Here is a 6608-nt window from a genome sequence, read left to right as displayed (position 1 = left end):
TCCACCCTCGGCCATCTCTGTGTGGAGTTTGCATGTTCTCCTCGTGCATGCGGGGGTTTTCTCTGGGTACTCCCGTTTCCAAAAACATTCATTTTCTACCGCTTTTCCTCACGAGGGTCACCCAGCGAATCACAGGACACATATAGGCAAACAACCATTCACACTCACATTCATACCTATGGACAATTTTTGGCATGTTTTTGGAATGTGGGAGGAAACTGGAGAAAACCCACACATGCACGGGGAGAACATGCAAACTCCACACAGAGATGGCCGAGGGTGGAATTGAACCCTGGTCTCCTCGCTGTGAGGTCTGCGTGCTAACCACTGGACCGCCGTGCAGCTCCCATTCCAAAAACATGCCAAGTTAATTAGCGACTCCAAATTGGAGTCCACCTCCGTGTGGTACTTTTACAATCAGTAACTGTTACATTTGTTCACTTCCTGCTTTCCTAATATAGTTTAAGTTATGTATTTCAGAATGATACAAAAAGGCCAGTTTCAGGGAGCACAAAATGGGTCAACAATTTAAAGCTGTTTTGCAGAAATGGAGGAAACCTTAGCTGATTCCTACAAGTGTCCAAGGTTATTTAGTACTTAGTACATCCTCTGAATAAAAACACACTGTTACTATACCCTTGATTTACTGTACAAAGTAATCTGTTGCTACAAAAATGGTAAGAAAAAAGGAAATTAACAGTAGAAGAAAGACATATAACCTTAATACTAAAAACTAAAAACACTAAAAACACCCAAAAGAGATTAGCATGAATGTTAACATAGCAGATGTGGTCCCTACCTCAGGGCCTGGAAGTGTTGAGTCGGTAGGGAATCTTGAATGTCCATTTGAGCCTCCATCGTCCCCCTGTGACAAACAAAACATTCAAAACAGTAAAATTCCAAGTTTATTTTGAATCTTTCTGTGCTTTTACAGACAGTTAAAGTGTTTATTCATAGATAAAGTGACTGATGATTGACAGAACAATCCTTCAGCATTCTATTAGATCACGAGTAGACGATAGAAGGCTTTCCAATTATCCTTGAAGCACACACGTATTGAAGCTGCTTATTTTGCCTGTGGGTGGAAAGAATGTTTGAAAATGTTAATCTGGACAACAAGGGACAAGGGACCATGGAGATAATTGTTTTTTTTTTACCATCCCAAGCCGCTGTTTGATGAACATCTCATTATAATGTGGAGGTGATGGATGCCAGACGGATAAAGCCAGGTGTTTATGAGTGATTGTTCAGACAAAGGGATGCTTTGGAGGACCTTGGGGTGGTATTCTTTGTGCAGCGGGCTGAAGCGCTTTGGAGTGAAAGGTTTTAATGGCTTTCCTGTGTTATTCTTCTTTGGTGTGTTATGACAGCTTGATTGGGCCTGAAGTGTGCGTTCATTTGCATGCATCTGGCGGCACAGCCTCGTGTTGTTATGGTAATTTCCATAAAGCAGATTGCATCTTGCTAGCTGCTCCACTTGGGTGCAGTCCACCCCACTGGAAGAACACCATAATGATAATGATGAAGCCATAAGAACAATACTGCGGCATAACAACACAAAGACACTAGAGCCGCTCAGGTGACCACAGTGGTTACCTGAGCAACACCAAGACTGATGGAAGCCGCAGAGTCGCCCTCGGGTGCTGTCTTTAACGCACTTTGGACTTCAGATCATTTCACATCCACCCATTAGCCCGCTAAGCCTCTCTGCTGTGTGCAAGGCAGGCCATTCAAAGTACTTTACACAGCACATAAAGAGGCAGGTAAACAATATAAAGTAGACAGATCGCCTCACCGTGCTTCAGTTCGGCCGAGAAGCAATTTGCTGTATCTCCAACATCCCCGAGGAGTCTTTTACATCGGCCATCGGTAAGAATTTGCACTTTCATTTAATGAACTGCACCAAGGCTGACATTTCAGCTGTTGAGTAACGTGTACAATAGAAGGTTGACTTTTCATTACTGAAAATGTCCTCAAGTCAAAACAGTGCTGCCTTGGTTAACATCATTAATCCGTTCCAGAAGGTCAGACTCAAACCAAAATGGACCTTAACTAAGGCAAGTTTTCCCATAGAAAATAATGTAAATCTAATGAATCCCTTCCAGACACCCAACAATTTTAACACATAAAAAAAATTAAATAACATATATATATATATTACATATATATATTTATTTAATATATATATAGTATTTTTTATATATTTTTTTATATATTTATACATTTTCATATTTTTAATATATATATATTTATAAATATACCAATAGACTTGCTAGCTGGAGGGGCGGTCGTTGCATGTGACTGGCCAATCACAGAGAGGGAAGAGTGATGAGTGAATACATTACTTAATTATTTATTTTAAAATAAATGTTATTCCTAATAACCGATGGCCAAGTGGTTAGCGTGCAGGCCACACAGCTAGGAGACCTGAGTTGAATGGATGAAAAAAAAAGATTCTCCTCTCATTCTGTGTGGAAGTGGTACATTTTTGGCTTATTTGCCCTTATTCCCTACTCTGTTTGAAACACTTTTAAGTTTACATTAAGTAAATTGGAGAGGCTAAATACTTAGCGGTTGTGTACTAGTGGTTAGCAGGCAGGCCACACAGCTGGGAGACTCGGGTTCGATTCACCCCTCGGTCAACTTTGTGTGGAGTTTGCATGTTCTCCCTGTGCATGACTAAACACCCTAAAGTTACAGCGGGTGTTTTGTATAGTGCATCAATCCGATTTATGGGCCACCATGACAAAATAATAACAAATAATAGCACAAAGAACAAATAATAGCACAGGGTGGAATGGTTCGAAAGTAGAAAAGTTACATCGTTTTTTTTATAGGACTATCCAGTATATAGATCAAACTTTATTGACATGCCTCATAGCTCCTTAAGGAGGAAAAATAATTGAATAAAGACAATGAAAGTTGGAAATGGAATTAGCTCCATCATGTCAGCCTTGTCGGTGTACATAACGTAATTGAAAGACTTAAGGAATCTGCATGACTTTCCGTGCGTTAAACCTGAGTGGAACCTTTAATCACCTCTAATCCCTCAGATGGCGCAGCGTCAAGAACTGTCAGCTGTCATCTGGAGCAGAGAGAAGCACGGGATGACCGTGTCAAGCATCTACAGTTCAAAGTCATACGTCATGTTGACTGTGTCCGGATGTTCCTGCGATGACCTCGGCACCATTGCATATAGTTGAAGCTGAATACCTTTTTCTCACACTGTTAGGGGTCGAATAGTACATCAGAAGGCGGGAAATTGCCAGGTCAATTTATTTACCTCAGTGTGAGTCAGTGCTGTTTGTATAGAACGACAGAGGCAGTTTGAAATGGGCAGGTCCTGTGCTGTAGCACTGTTGCTCACATAGCTATGCTGCTGCTTGTAATGTACATATATGATGTATGCCATCAATTACGTTGGACAAGTGCAGAGCTACAGCCTACAGTAAGGGTGTAACGATTTGCTTTAATAGCGATTTGATTTGTATCATGATTGCCAAAATGATTCAAGTTGGTTCATTTAGAATGAACATTTTGACTGCTGGGATGCAGGCTTATAGTGAAGCAAAGTTTACATAGCCTATGGCAAGCACTATGGAGTGGAACTAATGACTTTCCATGCCATTCCAAGATGGATGTGAATGCATCTTTAAGAACAAGCAGGGGTGTCATTAGGTTCTGAGGACGGGGGGGCTTAGCTTAGATGCACAGGATATGAATAAATGTAATAGACATTCAAAAAAAATCCAAAAAACAAATAATGAACAAGAACTGGGTTATAAGTTTCCCACTTTTGGACCAATTTAGTAGAGATACTCAATTGTTTTAGGCCACCATTAAATGTACACAAGTACACACAATCTACACAGCAAAACCGCTTCTGTCCAGTGGACTTTGATCAATTATATAATAATAGTCATTATTATATTACTAATTAACTCCGGTTTCCTCCCACATTCCAAAAACATGCTAGGTTAATTGGCGACTCCCAAATTGTCCATAGGTATGAATGTGAGTGTGAATGGTTGTTTGTCTATATGTGCCCTGTGATTGGCTGGCCACCAGTCCAGGGTGTACCCCGCCTCTCGCCAGAAGACAGCTGGGATAGGCTCCAGCACACCCACGACCCTCGTGAGGAAAAGCGGTAGAAAATGAATGAATGAATGAACAATATTTGACACGGCTGCACGGTAGTCGAGTGGTTAGCGCACAGGCCACACAGCTAGAAGACCTCTGTGTGGAGTTTAAATGTTCTCCCCGTGCATGCGTGGGTTTTCTCCGGGTACTCCGGTTTCCTCCCACATTCCAAAAACATGCTAGGTTAATTGGCGACTCCAAATTGTCCATAGGTATGAATGTGAGTGTGAATGGTTGTTTGTCTATGATTGTCTGTGATTGGCTGGCCACCAGTCCAGGGTATACCCTGCCTCTCGCCCGAAGACAGCTGGGATAGGCTCCAGCATGTCTTCGTGAGGATAAGCGGGGTAGAAAATGAATGAATTAATATTATTAATTAGCCTATTATTATTACTATCATTACTATTCTTCTTCTGATTATTACTACTACTAGTAGGCTAGTATTAGCCTGCTTATTGGCTTGCTTATTAGCCTGCTTTTGCCCTATTATATTGAATTTGTCAGAGATTTTTTTTGTAAAAAAAAAATCTATAAAAAAAATCAATTTATTTATGTGGGCTTAAGAACAGGCCTAATGACGCCACTGAAAACAGGGAAATGCTTATATCTGTTAGACACGTTTATAAGCAGATCTATCATCACTGTACATGAATTGTACTGCACTTGACATTAAAAACAACATGACAAGGTGTTTCAACACACAAGTGATGCCCTTGAAAGACTGAATGAGAATGATTCATCGGAAAGCACAGCAGCTTGAAACTAATTCACTACCGTCAGCGCTCTTGATTCAATCGGTGTGGAGCATTTTAATATACTCGGTTACATGCATGCCTTGGCCAGCGTTGAGGAATGCCGTAATTATTGCGTCCAGCTAATAGGACCACCAATCATCCATCGTACTTGGGACAACCGACTCCTCCATCATGTTCTCTTCATACAGCTCTAGCAGACAGCTCTCGGCTTGGAATGGTAAATGACATGTTGGCGTCAATGTTACTTTGTTAAATACAAACATAAACTGTAAAACTTGTTGCTACTGTACATACTGTACCTCCTATTATGTAGAAGTGACTTTTTAATGATGTTCTAACAGTGTCTATGCGTCTATGAGCATCGAACGTGATAAAAATCTGTCTCACTCCTTCACTTGTTTGCTTCACTTTTAAGAGAAGATTGCCTTTATAGTTGCGGTATTTCATGGAGTCAACACCTCCTCCTGTCATGCTCTACGAATTAGCCAGCTTGACAGGTTGTTTATGTTCACGTCTTACGCCTTATAGTTCCTGTTTTCATGCCCTTATTTTGCCTGATTCTGGTTTAGTTTCCTGTCTATGCTGCTATTCTTAATAAAATAAACACTTCACCTGCACTTTGTGGCACGGCGGTCGAGTGGTTAGCGTGCAGACCTCGCAGCTAGGGGGCCAGGGTGGAATTGAACTCGGGTTTCCTAGCTGTGAGGCCTGCGTGCTAACCACTCAACCACCGTGCAGCCATTATATGTCATATATAATAAAAATAGTCTTTACTTTATATATAGTTTTTACTATTATACATATAATCATTTTGTTATTTCCATTTGTGGGTTGGGCAGCACGGTGGTCGAGTGGTTAGCGTGCAGACCTCACAGCTAGGAGACAGGGTTCAATTCCACCCTCGGCCATCTCTGTGTGGAGTTTGCATGTTCTCCCCGCGCATGTGCTCCCACATTCCAAAAACATACTAGGTTAATTGGCGACTCCAAATTGTCCATAGCTATGAATGTGAGTGTGAATGGTTGTTTGTCTATATGTGCCCTGTGATTGGCTGGTGACCAGACCTCTCGCCCAAAGACAGCTGGGATAGGCTCCAGCCCCCCCTGCGACCCTCGTGAGGAAAAAGCGGTAGAAAATGAATGAATGACCTGCACTTTGAGTCCTTGTCTACGCATCCTGGGGTCGTGCCACACTTTATTTACACTTCAAATGTTGTTCGAATGCTGTATCATCGTCTTAAACTACGCCAAAGATTCCGATAATGAGGTTTGCGGATCCCACGTTTGGGATGACTCTGAACGCTTGGGTTCACTCACTCACTGTGACATCACACTGAGTCGAATGTCCTTATGTGGTCTACCAGATATAACATGTAGCTGTACAAACTGAGTGGGACCAATCACAGTGGAATGGGCGTGCCCGAAGGCGGGCCGTGGCTGGAATAAATTAAAAAAGCTGTTTTGGAAATGGAATAGGTGCAGATTCCGGAAGATCTAGAAACCTTTCTGTGCGGGTTATTGTGTGTAGCGCTCCTGCTAACTAAAGAACTGCACATTTAGCACTGAACAGTACAGAAAGTGCGAATATGTCAAAGTTTTTGACATTTTCAACACATATTGGCCCATGATGAGACCAGCACCCGAGGTCGGTCCAAAAAGAAGCCGCTGCCATCTGCTTAGCCCTCGGGGAGTCCGTTGGCCACCCACAGATGCT

The sequence above is a fragment of the Doryrhamphus excisus genome, linkage group LG18 (genome assembly GCF_037039965.1).
Source record: "Doryrhamphus excisus strain RoL-2023G ecotype Guam linkage group LG18, RoL_Dexc_Guam_v1.1, whole genome shotgun sequence".
NCBI classification, from domain to species: Eukaryota; Metazoa; Chordata; class Actinopteri; order Syngnathiformes; family Syngnathidae; genus Doryrhamphus; species Doryrhamphus excisus.
Note: the sequence above shows the minus strand (reverse complement) of the source record.